The sequence below is a fragment of the Heptranchias perlo genome, chromosome 34 (assembly GCF_035084215.1).
Source record: "Heptranchias perlo isolate sHepPer1 chromosome 34, sHepPer1.hap1, whole genome shotgun sequence".
Taxonomy (NCBI): domain Eukaryota; kingdom Metazoa; phylum Chordata; class Chondrichthyes; order Hexanchiformes; family Hexanchidae; genus Heptranchias; species Heptranchias perlo.
Window position 1 is genome coordinate 12,205,254 of NC_090358.1, and position 17,050 is coordinate 12,222,303.

At 39.6% G+C, this 17,050-nt stretch overlaps 1 long non-coding RNA gene across 1 annotated transcript in view; it reads right to left on the reverse strand.

The window, feature by feature from the left end:
- Window positions 1-1,003: 1,003 nt before the first annotated feature.
- Window positions 1,004-17,050, reverse strand: part of LOC137301612 (uncharacterized) — an 89,624-nt gene continuing 73,577 nt past the window's right edge. Inside the window, exon 3 of the long non-coding RNA XR_010958320.1 lies at window positions 1,004-1,963. This is a non-coding gene — a long non-coding RNA (uncharacterized lncRNA). The remainder of the gene's footprint in view (window positions 1,964-17,050) is intronic.

The following is a 17,050-nucleotide window of genomic DNA, read 5'->3' on the forward strand; positions in this document are numbered from 1 at the left end:
GCAGGGGTTCTGTGATGTGCTCTGTATTTCTGAAACTGATGTTTGAACTCTAGATATTGACAGCTTTTTGATGAAGCTTGAAATCGCACAGATGACAGCAGAGCACAGATAACTTACAAGAGGTAAAAATGGCCATGAGGAAAGTGCTGGAAAGTAAAACCCTTGATTGCCATACAGCAGTAACATTGTGTTATATCTTAGTTTGAATATCGGCATAACTCTTTCTCCCACTACGTTCAATGATTTTCTTGGGGGTCTTCGGAGGCTCAGTGGTGTAGTTTTTGTTAAACTACTTAAAATTACGGTTGTTCTCTGCAATGACTCATCACCATAGATCACATTAATAGAAAATAGAATAGCAAGTGCAGTGCAAGTGGTATAGAATGATAACGAGTGAGCCTTACAAAGAGTCTTGTGGATGGATGATGTAGTTTTGATCTTTTTATTCTAATTTCCATCATTAAAGCTTCTTTAATGTTGACTCTTTTATGACAATTGCAGGCATTTCTGTGCATGGTAGTGTAACTATTTATGCTTTTAATAATGCCGGCTCACAGTTTAACACAGTCATTTGGCATCAGTTAAGTGGCTTTGTTGCTAAAGAATAAAAACCTGTTATGGGTTACCCTGATGGCTCAGTGGGGAAATGCCTGATGGGGTGTGGTACTGATCCACATTGACCAGGAACATCCTGATTCAATCTCTGCTCTGTGCTAAATAAGCTGATCTCAGCTGAGGCAGTGGCAATGTCCTACAATTTACCTTAGTATCACTGGGCCAGGAAGTGGACAGAATAGGAACATAGGAATTGCTAGATGAAAAATGACCAAGGTCCATCTTGCTTGCCTTCTACCATCCCGGTAGTCATACGGTACAATGATACATTGATAATGGAGTTGTTGACTAATCATAGTGATCAATTAGTCTATAACAGACGCATTTTTTTTTCAAAAAATATGCTTTATTCATAAAATTTGCAACAATACATACAATACAGTTGTCATATAACATTCCAAACGTACACAATACAGATTATACAATTTCCAGGTTACATCAAGTACAGTTCAATGAACACATTGCACATAATTACAGTTCATGACACTCTAGGGTGCCTCATTGCATTACACTCAATAAGGATTATTGATTACAGGTACGTTACAGATTCATTACAGGTACATTACAGATTCATTACAGGTACATTGCATCAATTTGAGTTTTACATTCTGCCCGAGGGGGCTTTTCCCTAATTGCAGCCCCTCGGTATACAGTGGCGGGAAGGCTCTAAACGGTTGCCTTTCCCCACAGAGCCTTTGCGGCGGCCGCACCTAGCTTCAGTGCGTCCCTGAGCACGTAGTCCTGGACCTTGGAATGTGCCAGTCTGCAACAATCGGTCGAGGGCCCATATAACAGACCCATAGATGACACGAGGAAAAACCCCAGTGGTGGAGAGCTGTGCGAACCATAGGTCCATATTCACCTTTTTCTTCCCAAGCAAGCTACACTTATCACATGTTGTATCTCAAATCACTCATATACTGTATCCCAAAATGTTATTTTTTGAAGGAAACCTATCTAATTTGCATTTGAATGAATCAATAGTAACTGTTTCCACCGTCTCCCTAGGGAGTCTGTTCCATAGATTAACCACTCGCTCATTGAAATATTGTTTCCGCTGATTAGTTTTGAATTTACCCTCCTTCAAACACAAGCTGTATCCTACGGTTCTACTGTTCTGACAAGGTGAAATAGCTTGTCAAGACCTACATTATCTTGTCCCTTTAGTATCCTAAAAACAGCAATCATATCAGCCCCCTTCCTGGGAAGGGTGTGTATGCAGATATTGGTAAATGACAGGATCAGGCTTATCTGTGATGCATCCTCATAGTTAAATAGTTTGTCAACACTGTCAGGACTCATAGGTGAAGAGCAGACATTTGGGTGTGGTATTCAAGGCTATCGATGCCTGTAAAGAAAGAAAAAGGTTGCATTTATATAGCACCTTTCACAATCTCAGGATGTCCCAAAGCGCTTTACAGCCAATTAAGTACTTTTTTTTGGAAGTGTAGTCACTGTTGTAATGTAGGAAGTGCACACAGCAAGGTCCCACAAACAGCAATTTGATAATAATCTGTTTCTGTGATGTTGGTTGAGGGATAAATATTAGCCAGGACACCAAGGCAAACTCCCCATCTCTTCTTCACAATAGTGCAATGGGATACCAATACATCCACCTGAGAGGGCGGACAGGTCCTTGGTTAATGTCACGTCTGAAAGACAGCACCTCCGACAGTGCATCACTCCCTCAGTACTGCACTAAAGCCTCAGCCTAGATTTTTTTTGCTCAAGTGGGAGTGGAGTGGGCCTTGAACTCACAACCATCTGACTCAGAGGCAAGTGTCCTAACACTGAGCCACAGCTACTCATATCTGTATGAGTAGCATAAGACATGACAATAAGGGGAAAAAATGGATACGGTTCCTTTTTCTCCTTATTCAATAATGAGATTCTAAAGTTGAGCGGAGCCTCTTGTGTCATTTCCTGCTTACCATTTTTTGTGTTGATGCATCAGGAGCTTAATAAGTTACGTCATTTGCATATGTCATGTAGTTGACTTGCATGGGTAAATGTAGGTAAATTATTAATGCCAATTAGCATCTGATTAGATCGCCTTAGCTTCCAATAGTGGAAACAAAACCTCAGGATGTCTCAAAGTGTTTCACAGCCAATTAATTACTTTTAAAGTGCAGTCATTGTTGCTATGTAGACAAATGGAGCAGCCAATTGTACACAGCAAGGTCCCACAAATAGTAATTGGGCTTAACGATGACTTCATCTGTTTTTTTTTGCCGTGAAATTGGCTGAGGGATGAAAGTTGGCCAGGACAGCAGAACTGAACTAGTATGATCGGTTACATGTTAACTAACTAGCTAAAGTCCTGACACAGGCTAAAGTGCCTTTCACCCAGCAGTCTGGAAATAGGCTCTTAGCAGCTTGCAACCTTCAGTTATTCTTCTCAAACGTACTCTGCAAAATGGATCACAGTGATTTCAGTATAATGGTATTGGAGAATTTATGAAGTACATAGTTCAATAATAGGAATTTTGTGCTCAGATGCAAGTTGCTGTAGCATATGACCAGTTCGGACACCTAGCCTTTGTTGGGCAAAAGGGTTAGTTTAGTGCCTTTGTAAAATTAGGTCATAGATCTTGGGGATGCTGTAATTGGCTTCATAATGGTTTTGTCTAATTCTTCCACCTGCCTGTAGGGAGTTCACCTCTCTAAGTCATCTTACCATCTCATCCAGGAAGGGACATTACTTATCAATAATTATTTTTTGAAAACCCTTTTGTTTTAGTTGAACTGACACCCAGGTAGTTTTCTCAGCAGCAGCAATACATCTTTGACAGTTATTCTACCAGGATTTCAAATTAATAATTTCAGATCAGAGGTTCTCCATTAGACAATGAAAGAACTTTAAATTAAACAAAATTTTAGATTGGTAAATTATTTTAACAGTCGATGGGCTCAATGATTGTTTAAAATTAAATTACAGGTTTTGCTATTGTAATTTAAATTGGATTACAGCTATTGCTATTGTAATTTAAATTGATTCTCATTCTTGTCTAATCCCATTCCCTAATTATTTGTGTAAAATGTAGTTAAGCACCACTGATTTTCTAAATTGCTACTTAACTACCGCTTGTCATTTACGTTTTTAATTTCACTTTCGTAATTTTTTTAACTGTAGAGTTTTCACAGTACCAGAGACAGAAGCTAGTGTTGTTTTAAGTATTATTGTCCGATATAGGGGATAAAAAACATAATGAGGGTTATAAATTGGTCTTGGACTCCAGTGCAAAATGGACAACAGCCATTCCGCAGTCCGTTTTACACTCGGCTGGATTTTCTTTTCCATTATAGTCAACAGAAAAGGAAATTGGGCGGAGGGGAAAATGGGCTGTCGATGCGCTATCACCCACTTTGTTCCACGTCCCAAGATGGATTTATACCCCAATGAGTTCTAGCTTGATCCTCATTTCCCTCTGAATAAAATGGCAGTGTGCTGTGTCTGCTGACTACAATTCTTGCTGACGTCCCATTACTAAACATTTTAACTTGTCTGAGAAGCTACATTTGAAAAAGAGACAGGATAATTTACAGTTTGTCTAAAGCTCAACGATATTTTAAATACCACTCCTTCCCCTTCATGAGTTAGCCCTCTGTGTTGACAGTCCAACCTGCAGGCTATGGTTACTGTTATTGTCACTCCTTGATCAATCTGCTGGGAGAAAGTGCTGCTAAAAGAATGTCTCCCTGCCCTTTTTTCTCTGCCAGTTTTTCCTTCTCCCTTCAAAGATGATTTGTGGCCAAGGCTGACAAATCATTCTCTGGGGAAGCCCCATTGCAAATGTCAGTCAGAGCAAGATTCAAAGTCAGGCCTTTGAGTAGAAGAGCAATGCTGCACTTTGTAGCTGCCAGTTCTTCATATCTTTGTCTGCCAGTGTTTGAGGTAAATAATAGAATACTAATCATATTTGACTATCGTAATTACTGTTTAATGAGAATTTCTTAAAACTCTATAGTCTTTGGTATAAACAATGCCTTCCCCTTTTAACATCTGTAGGTTGTTTAGTAGACAACCGAACATTAATTACGCATCTTTCTTCAAATCTCGGTAAATTCTAATGTCGTATCATTGCTTCACTCCTTGCAGGATTTGTGTTTGCCAATTTTATCTACATGATTCCATCTGTTAAATTTTATCACACAGGCTGTGCAGGGGTTCTCAGTCACGACGCCCATAAAACTGTACACGGCATATCTATTTACTAGTGCTTGCCAGTAAAAATCTTTAAACCATTGCAATCTACCAAAAATGATTTAAAAAGTGTGAAATAATTCCTTCTGTTTCATTTTTTTTTCAGAACGACAAAAGAAAAATGACTGCCAAACAATGTGTAGCCGGTGGGTTCAATATTTGCCATTTTCTGTACCATCTGAGCCATTCTGTTTAATTGCCAGTGCACATGGTGCTTTATATTCTCAGTAGATATAGTCTCCATGACAACTTTATCAAAGTGCTACAATGCATGACTATGAGCCCTCCAACAATCAGCTTTGTAAAGACCAAATTTACACTGTATCCTTATTAGAAGAATGTTCTTAAGTCTGTGACAAGGACAGCCTGAAAGCCACAACAAGTAGTGAAAAAAACATAATAAGGGACAAAGAAGGAAGCCATTCAGCTGCAAATGGGCAATCGCAGAAGTGCTATAGATGGCAGATGGAAAGACAGCAGGTGCCATAGCGCGATGGGATCCCACTTCTCTTCATGCATGCTCCATAATGATGCAGATTGACAAGGAAGGGAATTAATATGCTGGAGCAGGTACTTTCTGTCCGTTAGCCAATACTCAATGTAACCGCATTTATGCTGCCCTTGGCTATTTTGTAAAATGTCTAACCAATTGTGTTTAGGTTGTCTGGAAGGGAGTGGAGCGGTGTGATTTACCTGTGTTTGCCCTAATTTACTTGCATCCAACTAACCAGGCAAACCTCTTCTCAAGAATAGAATTTTAGGCTATGAATAAATTATCCTGATGCAGATGTTTTGAATATATTAATTTAAAGTACACTGAGTGAGAGCCATTAGGGATGAATAGAATTTGGTACATAAGTGCAGATTAGCAGAGGCAAACAAATGCAGGCTGCACAAAGGCAGGGAAATATTGGCTTTCTTTGGTGCGGCATGTTGCATTTGCTGCTAAGCACCCGTTTCCAATGTAATACGACATCAAATTTTAGCCTCAGCCTGCTCAGTTAAATGGAGAAAACATAATTACTAAATCAGTCAGTGCTGCTGATAGCAAAAGGTGATGTTGGAATGACATTGAGAAAATTAGATCTACTTCTCATATAATTATAAAAGCGATGTTTCCCTCTAATGCTGTTATAATTGGAATGGATCATCGAAATGTGAAACCCAATGCATCCGACTATCTAATTATCTTTATGAAATGCATTCGGAAGTTCGTGAAGGAATGCAGCCAGTTCTTTTTCAGAATGCCATTTAATTCCTATTTTTTTTAAACACAGTTGTAAAAAATCCAATTTGTAATCGTTCCCAGCTAAAAGTATAAATACAACCAAGCTTGTTTATACGTCTGCCACTTCCAGAGCTATCTCTGTTCTGAGATTACCAGACTCAGCCCCTGATCTATTTTCAGGTTATATTTTACCCTTTTTATGACACACTTCTGATTATAACACGTAATACTCTTTGCTCCCGGAAGTCGTAATATAACGAGGGTTAAGTGCTCTGCAGTGTTTAGATCTCTTTTTTTTAAAAAAAAAGAACATTGAGCAGCATTAAAAATTGGCAACCGGGGACAGTAGCTACATTTGTATAACAAGGGGAGGAACTGCTCTGGTTACTATGGGGCCGATAAGACGAGGATGGGCATCCGATGTGCCACGGCCTGAGGTGTGCATAATGCCCCAATGTGGGCAGCGGGTGCAAAGAGGGCTGGGAGCCTGCCCACAATCTGTGCGCTGGGCTCGTTAGGACACTGACTTTAATGTATATGAGACCGTCTCGGAGTGTAGCTTGGAGCACCTGAAGGGGTGGCCTCATTAAAGAAAAATTTCAGTCCGCAGCTGCCCAGTGCTCTTTGGCACTCCTAGCCTGGCACCAATGGTCCTCACTTGCCAGCTGCCTAATGCCCCTCCCCCACCCCCCCCACACCTCAGGCCAGGAAAGTACCCGGCACATAGCAGGCAGCCACTGTCACTTCACTGCTGCCTGGTGCCTGTCGATGTGAGTCCGGCATTCCCGGTACATCACGTGACTGGAGCGCCAGAAAATTTTGCAACTGGAATGGCCTTGTGACCTCCAGTGAGGTTAGCAGGCACATGCAAGACCAGCACTGGCATTAAGGCACCTTGCTGTAGAATTGGCCCCTTTGTGTAGAAGCATCGTAAATGCATTCAAAAAGAATCTGTTTACAATTTCAGTGATCGGAGCAAATCTTCTTGTACATGGTCAATAACACTATGTGGTAAATTATGTTACATATATGCTGTAGTTTGGGGCCCAGCTGTCTGCAATTGGCTGCCGCTTTTGCCTACATAACAACTGTGACTGCACTTCTAAAGATAAGTCATGAGTTGTGAGACGGTTCGAGACATCCTGAGGATAAGGTGCATCATAAATGAAAACACATTAATATGAAATTCTTTGGTCTGTGTTATTTTTAAAAAGGCATTGAATGTTTAAAAGAATGGTATTAACACCCTCAATAACAAGACAGACAAAAGAATTTTTTACGAATGTGTTAACACATTTACTAATACTGCACCATAAGCACCTCCATAAGGAGCATTAAAAGTAGCTGTTTTCGTTTTTGTTAATATAATTTGCCATCTGGAAAAAGCGATTTGTTGACCAGTGAAGGTCAAATCAACCAAACATTGGGCACAGTGGGAAAATAATGGTAATGACTTGGAATTTCAGTCTTAGTGCAAGGCAGTTAAAGCTAATGGGTAGTGTGGACTCCGAGGCAACAGCCAAGATCTTACAAAGAAAGCAATTATTGGAAGTAAAAATAGGAGGTACATGTACTCTATGGGTGGATTAGAACTTCCCAATGGGAAGCTGAAGGCGATCAAGTGATGTTCATTGATCTGTCATTCAACGTTTCCTAACAGTGTAAAGCAATAAATAGAGCAAATAGGATCCTGGGTTATATTGCCAAAACTAGTTGAGTTCAAATACCCAGAGGGCAAGGTGAAACTGTACATTGTCCTAATCAGACCATTGCTGGAGTACTGCATTCAGTTATACTCACTGGACCACAAGGATGCCATGCAGAGGCAGTGCAGAGAAGGACAAGGTTGATCGTTGGAGTCAGAAGGAAGATCTATGAGGAGTGATTTGATTACCCAGCACAGAGGCAGTGGAAGGGTCCAGCGAGGTAGTGGAATGGTAGAGCTGGGTGTCATCAGCATACATATGGAAGCTGACCCCATGTCTTTGGATGATATCACCAAGAGGCAGCACGTGGATGAGGAAGAGGGTTTGCCAAGTACAAATCCATGAGGTAGTCCAGAGATGACAGTGTGGGGGTGGGAAGAGTAACCATTACCATTGCGTGCCCATGAGTGTTGGAAGGAGAGTTTTTAATGGAAGGAGAGGTTTATGGAGAGAGAAGTTTAAGGAGGACTGGAAGGTAGTGAAACCAAAGGAGAGAGGGCAAGGTGAGTTGAGCTGGAGATTGAAAATCACTGAGGATGAGGAGCCACTCAGTGCATAGGCTGAGGGAAGAAAGAAGAAGGATATCTCGGGGAGAAACTTGAGATTGGGCTTGAATATTCACCCCACATCACTGAATTAAATATAAAGCTAAGGGCTCCATTCCATGTTAACTAGCAATCCAACTTCTGTTAAATATATTCTAAAACAGTGGCTAACTGACTTGGCAATCTTTCAAATGTTGGAGAACATTACCAGTGTGTACCTTATAGTAATCTGTTTCTTTATTAATACAATAAAATAATGAGGGTTTGTTTTCTCAAAATAATACATCCCTATTCACAGCAAATGAATTAAAGAGTATAATGGGTGTGCAGAACATTCCTTTTGCTGTTAATATCCCTTTCTGTCTGGACTCTAGACAATTAGTAAGCAAAACAACATACTTTGTTATAGTTCTGGTGTTATAAATACCTGAATATTAATGTCTGATTCAGTCTATTACGATATCAGATGTTGTTTATTTTAACCTCTTTAATCTATTGTAATCAGACATTTTAAGATATCCAGCTTGGCAATACAAATTCTCAGCTAACGTCACAATGGTCACAGCTCATTGCTCTTGCCCTTTACAGCCATCACTGGAACAATGACCTTCATTAGTCATCAATGCCCTAGATTCAAGGCTGAGTTTCTAAGGATGAAGAGTATTGTCTCGAGCACTATTTATACCATGACTGTACACTTAGATCTTCCCCTTAAATTAACAGCTGTTTTAATTAAAAAGCTGTCTAAATAAAGAAAGAATATTGGTTACCTCATACCGACTTATAATGCAGCAAAGGAGTTTAGATAACATTTTAAGCCATGAATCTGTCTGAACCCTGTTATTAAATTACCTACTTTAAAATCACTTATAGATTTGTTATTGTTTACCAGAGAGTGAAATTTCATTCAAAGTGTTCTTGCCTTTTCAGTAATGAGTTTCTTTAATAAAGAAAGTTCTGATGTAATTTGATGATGAGAGTAATGCTGAATGTTAATGGGACAAAGACAATGAACCAGTTTGAAGATCTATGCCCTGAAAGTGTGTTTGGCCATGCAATGGGTTGTGCAGTATTAATAGGGTTTCTTTCACAGTCGATAATAGGAACATTTACTATTTTGCGTTCAGTACTTGACATATGCTCATTCCATCCCAGAGTAAATTTCATGTATCTCAAAGTCAGCTTTATACCTCCTCCAAAATAGCTTCGTGTGAGTAATGTCATGAATCTGTTAGAATTCACATGCTTTGTTAATGCTTGTTATGGCAGCTCAGAAATACAAGTATAAAACTGCCAAACCAAAGTGATTGTGACGACACTGACTGTCTGGAGCCAGCCCAAGATGGTGATGATGGAGTAATGTTAAGTTGGCATCACTCTACCACCAATACTCCACATTCCAATGCGCCATCTCATGTCACAGTATGCATTGGAGCCACTGTCTGTGCAAATATGCACCTGATAGCTCCAGTCGGCAGAGGATGAACCAGTTGATAGTTACAATCTGTGTTTGATCAGATTATATAGTTATACGGACTGGAGGTTCATGTTGCAAATGAGAGCTTGGAGCATTATTGTACGTGAGTGTGTATTGCATCATGTATTGTATATGGTTTTGAGCAGAAAGAAAGATAGAGCACCCAGAGTGAGCATGAAGTATGATCTGGCTGACATGACTAAAGCAATGCACTTCACTCATGATGGTACATTAGCCATAACAGGGGTACTATGCTAATGTAAATAATCTGATTTAGACCCCAACCCCGCTCCTATCCTCACATATGAGAGCATCAAACTGCAACTCGACATGATTTGCGGCAAAAGGGAAGTATAGACTCTAGGTTGCCATTTGGTTCCAAATTGAATCTGATGTGTAAATGAAGTTCTATGCCCATTAATGCATCCATCCTGCCACCTCACCAGTGAAAAATGCCACACACTAAACACTGTCTTCTATTTGTCCTTGTCATACTCAATAACCTGCGTTGACAGTGTTTCCATAGAGTTCTGACCCTTTGCCCTGTTTTCATACGAGTCTTGTTTTAGAGGAAATGGCATTTGAATTATAGCTTTACAGTTATGGTTAAAGATAAACAAAAGAGGAATGGATTAAAATATATCCTGAAGCTTACAAATTTATATTGACCCTTTGACTATTGCATTTCCTTTCCAATTTTGAAATACTTTCAATTTTCCTGTATTCGGGGCAATTCTCAACGGTGATTATTTGAATCTCTTAAATGTCTATTTCTGTGGATATTTGTTTCAAAATTAAATTGTGCATTTTAAAGCTATTTTGTCACAAGAAGGATGCTGTACCTTATAGAAAGCACTGGCAATAAAAACAAAATCGATATTTTGAGCAACAGTATTCAACAAAAATAAATCTTTCTCCCTGAGTGTTGGAAGTAGGGGATTTAATTACATTTAGAGAATCATTAAACCATAGAACATATCCTTGTTCACATCATTATCACTGAAAAGAAAAAAAATTGTTATATATTTTCCCCTTGCTTGATAGAAAGAAGTTGATTTATATTATAGCAATATTCATCTATCCATGTTCTGTCAATCTGTTGCTTTCCTCAAGCCAACCTGATTTGTGTATTCTCTTTATATTATTTTGTATAAAATGCCTTAAAGGGAATCATTTATTTCACACCAATCTTTATATCTAGTTTCCCTTTGGGTTTTGATAAGAGAAGTATTTACTGATATACATTTGCTTCAACTGAAGTACTGGAGCATTTATGGAGATCAAAAGATATGGAAATGAGAAAGTCTTTCAGCCAATCTTAGCTCATCCATTTGGAAGGAAACCTAGTTTCCCCAACCCAGCATCTAACTGTTAAACGATTCCAAGGTTTTTGCCTCCACTAGCCTACCCAGACATCCATTCCATGTGTTGGTCACTCTGTGCAAAGAAGAATTTCCTGACATCAATTCTAAATTGACTTTCAATGTTTTAACCTGTGCTTCCTGGCCCATACTGCCATGTTTCACCTTGAATTGGTATTCTGTTTCAGCCTTTTCTATACTGTTTACTGTTCTATATATTTCCAAGAGGTCCTCTCTTTGTTTCTTCCTCTGAAGCTAAAGAGCCCCAAGTTTGTCCAGTCTTTTCTCATAACGGATTCCTCTGGTTTTGTGGCTCTTCTCTGCACCACCTCCAATGAGTTGAATGTTTCTCTTGTGTCTCAGTAACCTAAACTGGACAGAGTACTCAGGATGATCAGATCTCTATATAGTTTCAGCATGATATGCGCTGACTTGTATTCCAATTATTTGATTGTACGGTTCATTATTTTTATTTGTTGGTTTCTGCTGCTCAGTGACCAGATGTGTTAAATGCCAAGCATAAATGACAACATAGAAAACTAGCAAATGCTGACCAGCAGATTCAAAAAACTGATATAGTCTCCAAAAGGCTGATACTTCAAGAATGGCTCTGGTGTGACAACAAGTAGTTATATGGGCTATTTACCTTAAGTTGTAGGTATACATAACATTCCCAAGGAATAAAAAACATGACTCCCTAAGGGTGTAATCCAAATACTGTGGAATCAAAATTAATGGTGCGTTTCGAGGGAATCCAAGTGGAGGGGGCCAAGCTCCCAACAAGTTTTTGAATTTTTACATTAAAATTAATGCAATCTGTTAATTTTAAGCACTCCCAGACTTCATAATTGATAGATTTTTAATTTTAAAAAGATTTTGGATTTTGAACAAACCAATCAGAACACCACTTACTTAAAAGTTACTTCAACAGTGACTCTCCTACATTTAACTCCCAGCACCCCAGTTCACAAAGGCACTCTAACTCCTCCTGACCCAATCGCATAGAACCTGTACCCCATCCATCTTCCCGTCCTTTCTTTTCCAATTCTCCCAAGGCCATACTAACACACTTTTCCCCTCTCCAACCCAATTAAACTGGTTCTCTTAATCCACCCTCTCCTGTTCGTGCTGATGTCCCTCCCTCCTCCTCCTCACCCCCACAAAGTTCATGCTAGGACTCTCTCGCCCACCTCTGTAAAGTTTATGTTGGCATTCTCCTTCCCCACTCTCAGTTAATGCTAACACTCTTCCTCCTCCACCACCCCAAAAGCACCACTCCCATCTAATCTCCTCTTCCCCCAAAATGCCACTCCTAGCCTCTTTTCCCTTCATTACTATCCATTTTCCCTTCCTTCTACTGCCATCCATTCCCCCTTCCTTCTCTCTTTCATTGTCACTCATTTTCTCCTTCTATCTCACTTTCATTGCCATACTTTTTCCCCTTTCATTACCATTCATTCCCCCCCTTCAATTGTCATCTATTTACAGCCACCAGCTGAGTCTCGCTTCTACTTGAGTCTCGCTGTTAAAGAACTGGATTGGGTTCCCTCTCTCCTCTCAGCACCGCAGCTAGCACTAATGGCAGGGATTATGGCATCTAGATACCATAGACGGGAACTCCTGTTGATTTGAGAGTACCCAGCTACCGTATACAGAGACCGCAATTCCTGACATTAGCACTGGGAGCAGAGGAAAGAGGAACCTGGCCTGGTGCACTGGGAGAGATTTTTGTCAGCGTACATTGGCCGGGCTTCTAAAATGCTGAACACCAATGTGAAATGTTGATGGTTGGCGTGGATGGAGGGCCAAGTCTCAACCACCCTTTACAATTTTGACCCCATATATGTTCCCCATTGTTTTCTTCTAGTGTACAATACTTTACATTTATCCAAATTGAGGTTCATCTGCCTCTGGCTTTATTTAATTCATTTACATGGTCCTTGGCCAGCTCTTCAGGTTTCATTGCTTTCCTTCTAATTTCATTTTGTCCATGAATTTCACCTATTTGTTTTGATTTTCTACATCCAAGTTTTTCAGCAACAGTAGAGGCCACAAAACCGATCCCTGGAGGACTCCATTCAATACTCCTCCCCCCACCCTGACATTTCACCCTTGACCACTCACTGCTTCCTACTTTTCAGCCAAGCCATGTTAATTGTATGATTTATATCAATGAGTGTTAATTGTATTCAGGTGTTGGGAATCAATTGGGAACGCTCATGTATCCTTTTTATAGAAGAGCTTATCTAGGGTGTGGTTTATGTCTAAGGGGAATCTCTATGAATGAAAGTTTGGAAACGGCTAAAGACCAGGCTCTAGTAGTCTATCCTTCAGCACATGGCTATCCATTTGTAACAGCCAGGATACTAATGTGTTCAAAGTATTCAATTCGTACCTTACAGAAGACCTATTCTAAGTTTTTTCAGTGCAGAAACATGCTAAGTTATTTTTCTGTAAGACGATGGAAGGTGATAGTCTTTCGGGATTAGTGTTTTTTTTGTTGCCATGTTGATCCCCAAAGTTTTCATGCTAGTTTCAAAATCTTTGATCTTTTGTTAGGTATTTTGTTCTTGATAAGAGATACAGGAGATTGAAGTAGATCCAAAGTATTACTTTGCCTACAACACATATTAGTGGCTTAGGAAATGTTAGAGCAATTGTTGTCCACTAAATAGCTATCAATATTTTGTTCAAATTGTGTGAAAGACTCCTCCTGTACAAGATAATCCTTTAGTCTCCAACTTCCCTGTCTTTGGATTTTGAAACTGATGACTAAATCTGCTCAGGTCTGAGCATGATCTACTGGGACTAGGCTCTCAACTCCCATCGCTGCAAGTCCTGTACAAACAAGATAGATTTTAAAAGCAGGTCAATTCTGGATATGTTCAGAACCTGAGTATACAACAGGAAGAATCTTGACTTTGGCATTTATGGTTCTCTAAGTGTCTTTCTGTAAAAGTGAACTACATTCTAAACCGTAGATGAGGTGAATTAGGGCCGTCTTGTATTGTAACAAAGTCACTACATGTCAACTACAAAAATATATTGACCATATGAAATCCAGTGTAACATGAGTGACAAACTAGTGAGTGGTACAAATGTCCTAGCAAACCAGGGCTTCCATGGTGGTCTACCTTCATGAGTTTGTGTGTATGTTTTAATATGTCTACCTACATAAACATTTTGAGGCATATCCATCACACTTCAGGTGTCACACATGCAAATTTTTCTGTTACACATTTAAAGAAAAGTATGAAAGAAAGTCAATCATTTCTAATCTACAAAGATCCCAAATGGCAGCGAGGCGCTTCTAATTGATCTCAAGAGTCACACTTGAGAAAAAAGTGTTTTTTTTTAAAAAGAGAAAGAAAGGCAGTCGTGGTTTCATTCTGACCTCTAATTGACCTCGGGGTGTGTCCAAGAAGAATTAGCCTCTAATTGATCTCAAAAAGGCACAGCAATTAGACCTTAAAGGAAAAGACCAAGTTGCACACAACTGTATTTTTGCAGTAGAGTAAAACATTGTGCCTTACATGGTGTAAACCTTAATTCCTTATAGAACAGCACATCCTCTGATATATTGTGAGTGATGCCTTCTGAAATCCACTGGTAATATTATGCATGTGTGGCTTCTGAGAAGCACAGGTTTATTCTGAGGAGGGAAATAAATAGGTCTCTAAGGCCATGTGGCAGACTTACAGTGACATTAGGGATGCAGACAGGCATCAGTGGTCGTTAAGTGAAATTAAGAGGAGTGCAGCATAGCAACCAGCTATGAAGGAAATGAAACAGCGAGGCAGGATAGAGAATATAGCAGAAAATGAAGGAAGTAAAATCAAGTAACAAGACAGTAAGGAATAAACTCAGAGGGTGGAGCAGAATTGGCGACAATGGCCTTCAAATTACATTGTGTGAACATTAATATGTGAACGTTTATTTCACTCATATGACATTCCTTCTATAGCTATTTTAACAGACATCAAATGATTTAAAATAAACAATTTAATACCTTCATGAAAAAGCAGGCAAAAGACTTTCATAGGAATATTAAGTGTTCATGCATTAATAAGGCCTGTGATAGTGAAGTGAGCTAGACCAAGAACAGACAAATAAATTATTTGTAGATTCATAAGCTATTACTTTATTTCCTGTACAAGTTGCTATTTCTTTGTAGGTGAGATTTTGTATCCTCTGATTGTTCTGTTATGGGTTGCAGAGGGCAGTAACCTACTGTTGATCTCATGCTTTTGCCTGTTGTGTCAAAACAGTCCCATAACAGTAAATCCCATGGGGAGAACCAAAGCACTGCTTGACAGAGTGCAGAAGAGTTTTGGGGAAATTATGTCTTTACTTCCTCCCAATGGTAGATTGGGAGGTCCCAGGAGGTTGGGGAGATCCCCGAAGCTCTCCTTGACAGCTGCTCTCCCACTTACTCTTCCTACTCTTTTATTTATTTCCTTTCTGGTTCCTTTCCAGGTCATTACCAGGTTGCTGTGCCACTCTCACTGGAGGGTGTGCAGTCAGGCAGTCATATCCTCTGCTTTTCACTGACTGATGTTATAGACTACTGGAGAGTTCAATACTCTGATCTTGCTACAGAAGTTCCAGATCAGTGCTTTATTTCCATTTTGCTCCACATTGTCCTGGATCACACACTGATCTGGTCACTTAATATAGTTCCATTGTTTTCTATTGCCTATTTGGCACATTGGTGTTGATTTTCTTTGAGTAAATGTTCGATTTTTAAAAATCCAATAGTTCAACTATTCATCCCATTACACTGTACAGCGTTATTCTTTCCTGTATAGATAGATTCTTGTAATTCTTCTTCACAAAAGCCGTCTGTCAATTGATTTCAAAATTCCTAATCCAGCAGAGTGATTCCCCTTTTGACTCCGCATTGGTTTATTTTGATCTAAAAATGCCACCATAGTCCTGAATGGTTAAATTTGTATAGTTGGTGCAAAACACTGTAAGCACAGGTGCTGAGATTCTTAAATAAGAGTTTTGTTTAACTTAGATTATGGAACAAATTCTGTAACTGAGCTGCAGCTGTCTGCATAATGAAGTGCTTCCTGAATTGGGGCACATTTAAAGCTTTCTATGCTTTCAAATTTTACAAATATATTTTTGCCAATTTTCTCCCCTTATCTTCTGTTAAAGGCACATTTCTGCGAGTCGTCTGGTACCTCACCAATGTGGCCATTCTTCAATCTGTGGCCCTGGAGTCAGTTATTCAACCATAGAGACATCGAAGCCAAGTCTGAACCCCTCCTAACCTGATGTCCATTTGTGCACACTTTACAGCTGAGATCAGTGGATAACAAATCGGGATTGGGAATCCTGGTTTTTCTCTTCCTTAGCACAGGGCCACTGAAGCCAACTGTAGTGCGACAACTGAAATAAGAACAGAAAATGCTGGAAACACTCAGCAGGCCAGGCGGCATCTGTAGAGAGAGAAGCAGTGTGAACATTTCAGGTCGATGACCTTTCATCAGAATTGGAAGAGCTCTGATTCTGTACTTACTTAAAAGCTGTTCATCTCTAACATCTTCCAGCTCTGATGAAAGGTCATCGACCTGAAATGTTAACACTGTTTCTTTCTCCACACATGCTGCCTGACCTGCTGAGCGTTTCCAGCATTTGCTCTTTTTATTTCAGGTTTCCAGCATCCGCTGTACTTTGCTTTTGTTGTAGTGTGATACTGTTACCCTGGGCGACACAGCACAAAGAACCAAACCTTTATGGCTGGGTATTACAAGAGGCAGTAGCCAGTAGGCCATCGGGGGAGCTAGGCTCATCCATTTAGTGCCTTGAAATACAAAATAAATGTTTCTACTTCATGTTTATAAGGTTCTAGTTATTTGCTAATAAAGAAAGTAAAAGTATTAATCAACACGTGTGGTATTGCAAA